General features: G+C 43.9%; 1 non-coding gene across 1 annotated transcript; it reads right to left on the bottom strand.

The window, feature by feature from the left end:
- Positions 1–9,974: 9,974 nt before the first annotated feature.
- Positions 9,975–10,047, bottom strand: TRNAT-UGU. Its single transcript has one exon. It is a non-coding gene; the product is annotated as a tRNA-Thr (tRNA).
- Between the last annotated feature and the right edge of the window lie 3,312 nt (positions 10,048–13,359).

The following is a 13,359-nucleotide window of genomic DNA, read 5'->3' on the forward strand; positions in this document are numbered from 1 at the left end:
GTACAATAATATATTTATACCAATCCACAGTGACTCAATTGACTTTCAAATCATTAACTACTAGTCCTAAATATGAAATTACCATAAAGTAGATAATTTGGGAAAAATTAAGGGATTATTTGAATACATGGCGTGCATCATTTTGCACACGTACATTTGTTTACAAAGAGATATATAATTGTTTACATGGAGTATCAGTAAGCTACTTATTATATTCCTAAGTTACTGATTTTCATCAACTGACATACATGAACTGAGCAATTATCTGAGCAGTTGAGGCATACATGCAGTCCCCTATAGTAACTTCAGCTGACAGGCTGCCATAGTTAATTGGATCACATTGGATAGGCTCACATGTGCCTAAGCCCTGTATTACATCTAGACAGAGTTTACTATCTTTTTATGCATATTTTTTAGACTTTTCTAAGCTTTTTATTAATATATAGTAGTCTTTTAATAATAAAAGCAGTTAAGACTGTTTCTTTTCTTATCTTTAAAAAAGGAGATCAGGTCGTAGGTTCTACTATAACCATGAAGTAAAACTACACCTTTAATAATAAATATTCTGTGACTGAAATTCTTCTTTTCTATCAGCTTTCCTATGGGTCATTTTCTTTCAATAGGCAAAGTCAGGGACAGTTACTAGACCATGCAAGACTCATCTCTCCCTCAGGAGGGTTTTAAATTATAACTTACCTTATTGTATTTAACATCAAGTAGAAACTGATCTATAGGTTCTGCTTGGGGCCTTTGTGGTGTCACAGAAATTAAGTTACTTGCAAGAGTCACCTAAGGGGTTGTCTACAGGGGACACTCAAAAAAAGGGGTAAGATTTCATCCAAAAGCAAACAGTACAAAGGCAGAATGCCTGTAACTAACAACGAGTTAAGACTAAAGTGTAATGGCAGATATCTTGAGTACTGTGTGCAGTTTTAGGTACCACAATATAAAAAGGACTTTCAGCTATTTTGGAGTATCCACAGGAGGGCCACAAGGATGGCGAAGGGTCTGCAGGGGAAGCCTTATGAGGAGCAACTGATGTCACTTGGTTTGTTTAACCTGCAGAAGAGGAGACTGAGGGAGACCTCACTGCAGTCTACAACTTTCTCATGAGGGGACGAGGAGCAGGTACCAATCTCTTCACTCCTGTGACTAGTGACAGGGCTCAAGGAAACAGCATAAAGCTGAGTCAGGGGAGATTTAGGTTAGATTTCAGGGAAATGTTCTTCACTCAGAGGGTATTTGGGCACTGGAACAGGCTCCCCGGGGAAGTGGTCACAGCACCAAGCCTGACAGAGTTCAGGAAGTGTTTGGACAATGCTCTTGGGCACATGGTGTGACTCTTGGGGATGGCCCTGTGCAGGGCCAGGAGGTGGACTCGATGATCCTGACTGGTCCCTTTCAACTCAGCATATTCTATGATTCTAAGTTCCCATGTCAAACAGTAAGTGTTATGACATCTTTGGCTTCTTAGATTCCTGCTCTCAGCTTGATGAGGGTGAAAAGCAGGGAAGGGAGGAATCTTCATAACAGGTCCAAATCTGGCGTATTCATTACATTTGAGTCAACAGCAAGGTGTTGTACCAAATTTACTTCTGCATCCCCCATCAAAGTAAAATACCTACATTAGCAAAATGGCTTTACATAAAATATAATTGGTTCTGTGGAGCTCAGAGGGGAAGAAGAATGACAGGAGTCTAAAATTCCCATGCCAGGTTATCGTCCAGCCAAAGCCATTCCTAGATAGAAAGGAACTGCACTAGAAGAGGCAGTAGCTCAGCAGTCAAGAGGTCAAGAGGAAAGGGAAAAATAAGCCTCTGGTTTTGTCCACTTCCAGAATTCTGAAGAAATCTTCTCTGATGTCTTCTCCCTCATTGGTTGATAGCAGTGACAGAAATGCTACTGTAAAAACAGTTTGTGAGTACTTATACTACAGGTTAAGTTGTAAAGGTGACAGGTTGCTTTTTTCCACTGTGCTGTGTACTGACTGAATGTCAAGGGCTAGAGAGATGCAGCCCCTGAGGCACTACAGAGTTCACTGTTATTGATAGCATTGCTGAGACCTCATTAGGGAAAGCCTTGCAGCTCAGAAATTAGTGTGAATGTGGGCCTGATGTCTGGATTCAACAGATTCGTCAGGTTCCTCTATAGCACTTTGTCCACCCAGTCTCAGCTGCCTCTCGTGACTGGCTAAAATTTCAATGAATTCTTTCATAAACTTTAGGACAAGAGAGCCTCTGGTCTACTCTTTACAATATTGCCAGGTCCTGGCATTTGCCACTTTGTGTGGAGCAAGCTACATCACAATTTAAGTTTGAAATATGCGCTATGTATGTTAGGAATTTCATTCCAATAACCTCAAGGACAGTGTTTTGAATAGTTCTCCTGAGCTAATTAGTTGAATGGCTTTTTAAAGTTTAACTGATAATAATTTTATTGTCACAGACAATAAAATTAATTAGGAATGCATCTAACAATCAGTGTAATTATATCCTTCGCTAATTTTTCAGTGGGTAAGCCTTATCAAGATAATAGGTCTGATCATCCTTTGCATTAGTTGGCACCTTGCATTGTTACTGTGCTTCGGAAGCCTCAGGAAAAAAAGAAAACCTGGTTTGGGAAAACACCTCTCAGTGACTGCAAGGTTTTCTTTTCCCTGTTTTCTCACCATCAGGCTTCATTATCACAACACTCTTTGGTACTAACTCTGATATATCAGAAACCTCTGCTTCTTCGAGGACAAAAACACAGTTTCACATTCTAGGATCAGAAAAACAAGGCAAGGAAATGTACTGAGGTATTCTGGTTTGGGGTTTTTTTGGATACACCTAAAAATTAGAGAAAATTGAGAGCCAATAATAAGTGAAGCAGGAATGATTGTACATGAAAAGGTAATGAATTAAGGAAGAATCATTCAATAACCTTGTTCTACAAAAAACCCCAACAGTTTCACTAATGAAATAATTTTTATTTGAGATCTTTAGGAATACAAACAATTTTAGAAATTGTCTGCAGCTTTGACGAAACGTCAGAAATTCAGGGCATGTGATATCAAAAGATGAGCACTCTGTCTAGAACAGAACTTAGTAACTATCCACTCTGATGTCACAAGGTAAAAAGCAGTAACTTTTAACTTACCCTTGAGGATCAAGCTTGTGTAGAGCTTATGGTGTAACTTCCTGCTATTAGTCTTGCTCCTGCTCTTAGTCGTGCACTTCACTGACATTCAGTGTCAGTACAGTTCCTTCTAGTCATGCAATACTTACATATGCACTAATGGACTTGTCATCACTGACAGCCAAATGCTGAAGTCCTTACTTAGCATCTAGCCAACATTTCCTCAGGATGATGTCAATGGAAGTTCTGAGGTAGGTATGAGTGAAATGCTGACGGACCATGCTGCCACAGAGCACAAAGTATAGGTGAATTGTCATTGCTTTCATTTGAATGAAATAAAGGGAACCAAGAGACACAGCTGAACAAAATAGGTCTCAAATCCTAGTTACTCAGTTCTATTGGACTTTAATTTTACTACACTCTAATTCAGCTACCACTATATAACTGATGCTGAAGTTGTTTTGACTTAAGAAAATATGACATCATTTTTATGAGAAAAAACAATACCGATGTCACCATAATCTTATTTTAGGATTTTATTTCTAATTTAAACTCTGTAATCCAAGTTGGGCAACTGAAGTTTGGGGATAGCAGGAGAATATAGCTGGTTTAAGAATGTTTAGTAAAAAGCAGCCTTAGTAAATCATTCAGCAGAGCAATGAGGATTAAGGAAACCACTCAGACTGAATCCACATCATCGGCAAATCTGATGTTTATAGTGGTCTCTGTATTGCCCAGACCTTTCGCAAACTATTTTTAGTGGCTAATTGTCCAGCTGCATTACATCTTCACCTAGTTTCTCTTTCTTAGCCAAAAGGAAATTGAAACCCTGAGGAAGCACAAAAGCCAAGCTGTATATGAAATGGCATTGGAAATGCTGGAGTACTAGGATATAAAAAAAAAAGGAAAATGAAAAATCATCACAGGAAAATCTATCTATTTTTGGGGGTCATTTAAAAAAAAAAAAGATTGAACTTGTCTGTGAGAGTGTGTTGAAAAAGCATATCCAAGGGCTTTTGTGGCAGGATAAAGCAACAAAGAGATATAAATTAAAGACCAGCTTTTAAAAAGCAGATTAGAACAGTAACAGATAAATGCAAATGAAGGGTCAAAGCAGCATGAAGCCAAGGGAGCAAGGACGTATGGAAAGCCCAGGGCAGGATGGAGAAATGGATAAAAGACATGCTGGATCACAGGCTTGAGCTGTTACAGCAGCATCACTGAGGGCTGGCTGAGTTACAGGCTTCTGTCAGCAGTGGTTTAGGAGTATTAGGTTTGCCTGAACTAGTCTGACATTTCCTCAGATGTGTTTATCAACTCTCTTTGAGGGCAACTGGCCCCTAGCACTTCGCAGCTCTGAGGGGAGGAGCAAGAATTGATTCTTCATGATTGATGCTGCTGTGCTTGTATAAAGTCACTAATTCCTCTGCACAGCTGCACAGCAAGTTCCCCTCATCCCCCAAGCACAGCTGGAATGCAGCCTGTGTGCATTACAAGAAGCTGTATATTATAACAGCCCCTATTTATGGCAGATACCTGTAATACTTCAGCAGTCTACTATTTCATCGACTAGCTGGAGGGGAATTGAGCAGACATGCTGTTGTGCTAGGCAAGCTATGCAGAATGGGGTAGAGAGATGAAAATCACAGTGAAAACTTGGCACATCCCAAGTTCTTACACAGATAATTCTAAAATGACAAGCCCAAACAAAATGTGATACTCACAGTACTCAATGCTTAAAAAGTTATAAATAGCTGAGGAATTTCTAATCTACGAGGAAAGTTTCTCATAGACTGCACTTCGGTGTGTTAAATTTAAGCTTTCTCATCTTAATTTCCTCGTTTCAAGAAACACGCAGTGCTTTCAATTTGAGAAGCCTATGCACAGGGTCTGTCTGAGAGGTAATCAGATATATGCAGATGGGCAGTCAGATACACAGAGCACTAGGTAGTGTTCTAACAGCTCTGTTGTTAGCAGACAGTTTCTCTGCTTTGAACAGAGTTGACACCAGCCTTATTTTACAGCACAAGTTCTCCATTTACAGTATTTGGATTAATTTATGTTCATATTAAGATAGGCTGGAACTAGATAAATTTAGAGAACCAGTCCAAGAGAAGCAGGCAAGAAAGCTGAATTACCTTTTCTTTTTTCCTAATACTTTAGAGTTGCAATTCTAAATTTTATTTAAGCCTCAACTTGTCCCTAAGATTAGTTCTATTGCGTGCTAATTTTTGGTAACCTGAAAGCCAGAAATATTGTAATAATCTAGGAATCCATTGAGTTTAGTGATGTCAGAAGGGATTTTTTTGTCTATACATAACATACATAGATTCTAAATGAACAGTGCTTCACCCTTTCTAAACTCAAGCTCTCTTGCTCTTTTTCAGATGCTTTCAAGTCATAATAAATTACACATGCATGTAAACTTTCTAAAGGACCATCTCCTGTACTGCTGTATGTGTTTCATTATAATCAAACCTATTGTACTGTGCCTAGATTCTGTACTGCCAGGACCCAGTGTTCCCATCATTAGATTAAAAACTGTATGAAAAAAAAGGCAACATCTTTCTACTGAAGCACACCATCAAAACCTAAAGGCAGGTATTGATATTAAAATATAAGCACAGTTACCATCACATATTGCACAGTTAGTTAAATATCTTGGGGAGTTGAAATAAGACATTGCTATTTGCTTTTCTTCTGTTAGGAAAGATTCCCTGAAAATATAGAAAACACTATTTTTCTTTAAGACACAACAGTCAGGGCCCTGGCAAACACTGAATGTTTTAATTTATCTGCACTTTTTCATTACCAGAGAGGCCCCCATTATTTTTAAGCATCTTTCTTCATATGCCAGCATGGCAGTAAATAACATCCATACTAGAAGCCAAACAGGTTCATTAGTTGTGCCTCCATCCATAGCTAACTGGCTCAGGAATATGGTCTTTTGCCAAGAATACCAGTAAGCACAGATTTATCCAACGTTACTCCTCTGTGAAGATTGCCTCGCATCATCATTCAAAGTCCTAATGCATTGAGCTCCCACTTCATCTGGGAATGCATTTGGCCTGCGACTTGTCTCGAACAACGGTATTTCAGTTACTTCCTTTTAAAAGGGAGAGATTTCTTGACAGAGGAGGAGGAAAAGGGGCCAAGAGACAGCTCAATCTGGAGGTCAGGATATACCAGACTGGATCAATATTATAGCTAGTGATTGTGGTGTGCAGATTTCTTTCTCCTCATCTTCAAACAACTCTTGCAAATTCGTCAATGACACCCTAGAGAAAGGAACTCCATACAAAGTACCAGGACTGTTAAACTTGTAAAAAATAAGTGGTCAGGCATCAAGCGTGGAACATCCTGGAAGAGCCTGACTAGGACCATGTTAGCTTGTCCCACACAAGGAATTTTGTGTTGCTTTAGAAACTAGGAGAGGAGAAATGTCTAACATAAAAACAGTATCTTTAGAAGACAAACACTTTTTTCTTTTTTGGTGTTACTGTTAATAGCTTATTTTCTGTGAACATTTTCACTGTTCATTGAAGACTTTCTTCATGGCTGTATGTGCATCAGGTCAGGAAAAAAAAGCCTGAGCTTTCACTTTTTGGCTTTATCTCACTGGCAGAAATCTGAAGTCTGATATCAAACTAAAGTACTTGAAAGTACAGAAACATAAGTCAGACTTTTTCAGTTCTTTTCTTACAAAACAAATGGAAACATTTTTTATTAATCTTAAGTTTAGGAAGTGCTTGGAACTTGATATGAGAGAGGTTGTTTGGGTTTTTTAGAAATTTGTGTTGTTTTAGCAGCATCTGTACAATATTAAAGCATGTGGAATACTGAAAGTGTTTATATGTAATTAATTTTTCCTCAGTTGATGAAACCAGTTTCACAGTCATAGACTTTGATTCTCTATTCTCATTGTCAAAAATTACATCACCCTGCAGTAAGCTATGCTTAGATACGTCAATTTTTGTTACATATCTAGAAAAAAAAATAGTAGACTCATGAAAAAAACAGCTTCTTCTTGTCTAAAGCCTCCTGCTGTTGAACTGAGCAAGATGAGTATAAATTTCCTGGAAAAAAACAGAACAAGAAGAAATATCTCCCAAATGAGTTCAGAATGCCTTGCAGCGATGGCAAGGTATCTGTCTTTCCAGACACTGTGGTAATTCCCGAGGGCTCTGCTAGCAGTCCAAAATGGAAACACAATTAGTGCTATCCAGGCTCCTCACCACAGCTTGCAGAAACAAACCGTACAGACATTTTCTAATGATATCACCAATTACTGTATTACTGGACCTAGTGAAGGTCACCTCAGCGTTTTTGAGCAAAGCTTTTACACATTTCTCACCTTCAGCAACAGCAGCTACTAATAAAGCTCCCTTTTAGCAAGAAATGGAGTGCAGATGACAGCACTTGCAGATGGAGGAAATTTTGGGGTTGCTCATTGGCTGGAATCAGGGAATGGTATATAGGTGTCCCATGGAGGATGGAGAAGGCAGGAAGATCAATCAGCTCGAAAGAAGCCTGGGTGAACCTCCTGCTTCCCATTAATGCCAGTGCGCGGATGCACTGGGGGCAGGGGAGGTGGCACCGATGGCTCTTGCCACCGGGCATGCTTCCCATGGGAAGGCACGAAGCGGTGCAGGCCGGCACACCGAGGGGCCGGCGAGTCCTGCTGGTGCCTCGCTGCTCTCCTCGCTGAAGGAGGCGGGGGGCACAGCACGGCACCGGCTCTGCTGTGTGCCACAGAGCAGCAGAGCGAGACTCGCGAGTCCGCCGTTTTAAAACACGCTCTGCTTAATTGTGAAGAAACGTCTTTGGAAAATGAAAAATCGGCCGTATCCGCAGAAGACTCTGGATTCACAGCAGCCTTCCCCGCCGCTCTGTACCACCCGCCCCTCCCCGCCCAGTGCGGGGGGACCCGCGGCCCCACCGCGAACACCCCCGCGGCGAAGGGAGCGGGTTCGGCGCACGGCCACGGCCACGGCCCGGCGGAGGAGGCGGCGGCGGCGGCGGCGGCGGCAGCGCTCCACCCGCTCGGAGGCGGCTCTCCCTCCTCTCCTCCCTCCCGGTCGGAGGAGCCGGCTCTCCCTCTGGAGGCCTCCGGCGGCATCGGCCGTGTTCCGCCGCTTATGTAACGCCGGGCCCGGCGGTACCCGGGGCTCCTGCGGGGCAGCCCTGCCATGGAAGCCCCACTCCCGCGTCCACAAGGCTCTCAGGGCACACTGAGCATGCCGGCAGCTTACATATGTGGCTCCAACAAACGGGTATAGGTGAGCCCTGTTCCTGTAGTACTTGGTGGACGTGGGAAACACTGCGGCCAAGCACTGGTGCATGATCTTCCCTCCCGTGGCTGAAGCGCCGCAGCCCGTCCCTGCAGGCAGGCAGCGATCGCCCTGGGCTGTGCCGGGCCCAGCAGTTCAGCTCCTGCACGTTTGTTCTGGAGGAGCCTGCGGGACAGTAAGCAAACCATGCAGCCTCTAGAAGTACATGCATGACTTCTGAAGGCCACCTATGACAGCCCAGGGATCTGGTAGTGCTCTGGTTGGCCATGGCAAGATCCAGCTCCCTACCAGTAGGGAAACGTTGCACCCAGCCTCGACCGGACCCCCTGGAGAGAACAGATCCTCCCAAGGGATGGGTTTTAGCACCACCTCCATGGAGCTGAGGAGTGCTGAACCAAGGAATTGCCTAGGATAGTAGTCAGGGGGTAACACCAAGATTAGGATCAAGCACTGTTTTCCTAGATGGGATGGGGAGGCAATGCTGCAAACAAGGAGTCATTCCATATAAACCCTTATGTGCAAGTACCCTAAAGCCCTGCAAATTCAAATGCTTTTTGGACTTCCTGGCACAGCACGAGTTCAGTCATACAGGGGAAATAGCCTGTTAGCCTCCTGCTCCTCTCACCACAGCAATGGCAACTCATCCAGTCCTGTGCATCCTCACAACTCTGATCTACTCTCAGCAGAGGAAGGAGGCTGGAGAGAAGCTGTGATAGGAGCTGTGGGGGTATAATATGGGCTGCAAGTGCTGTGATGCAGCCCACGGGTCTTCTCATCACATCTGGCAGGCTGAGCCTCAACCTGTGGCAGCTGGCTGTCTGTTCAACAGCTCTGCCGTGGTTTGAGCCCCGTGCAGCCTGTGGGCTGCAGGTGCTGTCCTCTCCCCCTCACCAAGTGCATATATTAATCTCCCTGTTTGATGTTGGTAACAATTGCTGTCGTGTTTGCAGTGCTAGAAACCAAACACCTTGCTGACAAGGTTTCTGAAAAAAATAAATGCATATTTTTGAAGTGTTGTGCTCAGGAGGATTTTTGTTGAGCTTTCTAGTTCTTTCTATAACCTAAAAAGAAAAAAAAAAAAAAGGCAAAGAATCATTACACCTCCGCTGTCCAGCCTCCAGCACAGAAATAAACCCAACAGGCTGGCTTGCCTGACAAGCTGTGAAGACTCAGATAATCCTGTCCAGCTTATTCTCCACTCAGGGGCAATTTGTTCCTTTTAAACCCCTTAACAGCATTTTGCCAAAGCTGCCATCAGGGAAATTGTGACACGAGCTGTGCAAATATTTACTAAGCCATCCCCACGCTCCTTCCCAAAGAGGTTATTGTTCCCCCCACCCCCCTGCCAGCACGAAGCATAGTCATGAGTTAATTTGGTATTACTGTTAACACTCAGATTTTACTAAGTGCGTTTGTTTCCAAAGCGTTTTCCTTAGCAAAAAGCCCCCCGGAGCCCGCACGAACGCTCAAGTCCGCCACCACCAAAACACCCAAAATCAGGCTCGTTACACGTGCGTGCAGCCAAGGCCTGTACCATCTTAGGAAGAAAAAGACAAAAGCACCCACAGGCCCCAGCGAGGATCGAACTCGCGACCCCTGGTTTACAAGACCAGTGCTCTAACCACTGAGCTATGGAGCCGCCGCTCAAAAGTCACGCCGGCTGTGTGTAACGAGCGTCCGCCTCCCTCCCCGCCGCCCCCTGCCGGGCGCCTCGGGCCCCGCCCGCCCCCGGCACTGCACAGCCGTACCTCCCCCGGCACAGCCGTACCGACACCGACACTGCACAGCCGTACCTCCCGCGGCACAGCCGTACCGACACCGACACTGCACAGCCGTACCTCCCGCGGCACAGCCGTACCGCCCCCGGCACAGCCGTACCGGTACCGACACCGACACCGCCGCGCCGCAGCCGCCGCCGGGAGGAGCCCGCGGCCCGCCGGAGCCGCTCCTCGCCCGCCGGCCGGCAAGGCGCTGGCCGCCCTGTCTGTCACCTCGCGCCGGCCGCCCTGTTTGTCGCCTTGCCTCGGCCGCCCTGCACCTCTCTCTCCTCGCCCGCCAGCACCGGGCGGGCGCTCCCGGCGCTCCCAGCCGGCCGCGGGTCCGTGGGAGCGCCCGGGCCGTGGGAGGGTCCCAGGGCCCTCTGCAATAGCAGGAAATAGACCTGCTGGAAGGCGCACGTGCGGCCGAGCCGACAAAGGCACCGGAGGTGAAATAGGGGATGGGCCAATGTCTGACATACAGCCTGATTTGTACCGGTTGGGAGTAAAAAACCCTATCGTGACAAAGCAGTATAAGAAGGTGGGTTTTTTTCTGCAGAGGTTGGGCGTTCCTCGGAAGTTTGAGCTAGGCTGCAGCAGGCCAGAGGTGCTGACCAGGGCTTCACCATCACTTGTTGCATGACCCCCCTCAGCACTGAGGATGTACCTCAGAGAAGGTTTCCAGGTAGTTCTCTCACCTGGTGCCTGCAAACTACCTTCACAGAGGTTTTGGAACTCAGAGCTGGAATGTGGAAGCTTCAGAGAACAGCTCAAAGGTGGAAGGCGGCAGTGCCGCCACATCCATTTTTAAGCACGCTGCTGGTATCCAGAGCTAGTGCTGGGTATAGTCACTTCTAACTGCACAAGTTAAAGCAGAGTTCTCTAATCACTTATGTGTGGACTGGACATTTTTTTAAAACTTAGTGGCAGATAAAATTATTGCAGTCATGTAACTTTCAGAAAGCAATATTCAGGGCCCTGTCTTGATTCTGTACTATTATCTCTTTATATAGAATTCAGACTTGGCTCAGCAAATGGGAAAGAGATGCAATAGGATAGCTCATAAAAATGGCTTGGCTTAGAAAAGTCTTAAAAACCCAGAAAGTTATGGAAATAAACCCCAAAGTCCACGGCAGTAGTAGGGTCTGCAGCACCCTGGGTGCTAGATGTGTAAATATGTGATTTCTGCCCAAAGGGTTTTCCTTCCAAGTATTCCCTCACATTAATGCCCTGATAGTTTGTAATAATGACAGCAGTGAAATTTGAAATTAAACACTGAACAATTATTGCTGGCTCCTGGAAAACAAAGCTCCATGGGGCAGCTGCATAGTAGATACAGTCAACAAACCAACAGAGTGCAGGTCCATCTTCACTGAATGTTACTCATTACATGCGTGTGAATTTGAATTATTGTGAAAATATTCAGTGAAGATTAAGTGTTTAAATCCATTAAGCATTTCATCCTAATTCTCTACTAATGCTGGAAATAACAAGAAGGTCTAAGTTGTATTTCTAGTCATCATGACAAAGATATTCTAGTAAAAATTACAAATGTATGTGTTAATCATGCGTTATTTGCTGTGTTGTTTTAGAGACATATCTCAGTAATAAGCCAGGTTGCAGGCTTTTCAGTCTTCAAAGCTATGATGGCTACCAGTGGCAGCTTTAATGCTTTTCTAGATGGTATGTGTGTGTCCTATCTGCACATGTGTACTGCAATGGAAGTTTAAGAGCACTACATTGTAGAAAACAAAAGGCCTACAGATCATTTGTTATTAAGATAATATTGTCACAGTTCGTTGTCATACCCTGGAAAACAGAAAAATGCTATTCCCTTGCTAAGACCATGCAATTTTCTCTTGTGTGCCCCTTTTCATGCTCAGCCTGAGTTACCATACACCCATCTGTGAACTTTGAAAAGTCAGTGAAATCCCTGCTGGAGGCTGTCATGCAAGTGCATCAATGCACAAGAAGTCCCAGAACACATTTAAACATTATTTTTAAAACCCAAACACCCCAAAATGCCCAAAACAAAACAAAAAAATCCTTTATGAAAACTCGTTACATGTTACCATATTGTTCTCTTGAACTTCCTGTTTGTTCTTCTGCTACCTCACATCATTACTAAGGCAGAACAGCCAAAAATTATTTCAGCAAGGTTTTTTAAGTCCTGAGGGGGATGAACCTGTCACCAGTAGGGCAAGAGCTGCCAGAAATTCCAGCTATAGGACAAAGGGACCCTCTTTGAACAAGAACAATTGTACTGGATTTAGTATTTAAAACACATCCTTAAGAAAGACAGTCCTTAAGAACTAATGGGCGTTTCCACTCATTCAATTAACCTGGAAAAAGCAAACAACTGTGCACTGAAAAAAAGCAATATAGAACACAGCTCCTTCTTTAGGAGTCAAAACTCACAAAGACAGGATTGTACAAAACCTCTGGGAGAACTGTCAGCACAGCTGAGGGGGTTGGCACTTACCTTCTCACTTCAACAGGGACTGACTCCTGGAGTCAAAGATGTTCACCTTCCCTCAAACACCAGAAGAAATGCACCAGCTGGGATAGGTGAAAAGGAGAAAAGGAGAAAAGAACTGAAAGTGGCAGCACATATCTGTGGGAGGAGTAAAGTATTTCCTGCATTGTTCAGGGAGAGCATTATCAAAAAACCCCACAATGATAATTAAAAGTAAATTCTTACCTCTCTTATCATCATATTAAATGATTGAATGTAAAGGTTTGAAACTTTGGCTTTTTCTCTCTTGCTATCGCTTTACTGTAGGCTCATTTACAGCAATAAAACAAGATTGACCGGTTTTCATTTGGTTCTGCAAGATGTGCACCAAAACCCCATAGTAGTAATACTGAATCTTCATCGAGCGGTTATTTAGTCCAAAATGAGTGGCAAGGTCAGAGATGTCTGAATTCAGGATAAGAGAGTGGACCCTGATCTCAAAGTGGAGGCAATTGTGCTTTAAAATTTGCATGCACTGGGTCTTTGTTTCTATATGTTCATATCACTTTAGGGAATGTACAGATCACATCTAAAACCCCTTCTGATTACTATGGAAATAAGAATCAACAAATAAACCAATAAATCATTAACATTCCTGCCAGTACTCTTCCTCTACACTGCTCTATTTTATCTCTCCCCCCCATCTTTCAAACACATTTTCAGAGCCAAACCAATATCT

The sequence above is a fragment of the Chiroxiphia lanceolata genome, chromosome 6, assembly GCF_009829145.1.
Source record: "Chiroxiphia lanceolata isolate bChiLan1 chromosome 6, bChiLan1.pri, whole genome shotgun sequence".
Lineage (NCBI taxonomy): Eukaryota > Metazoa > Chordata > Aves > Passeriformes > Pipridae > Chiroxiphia > Chiroxiphia lanceolata.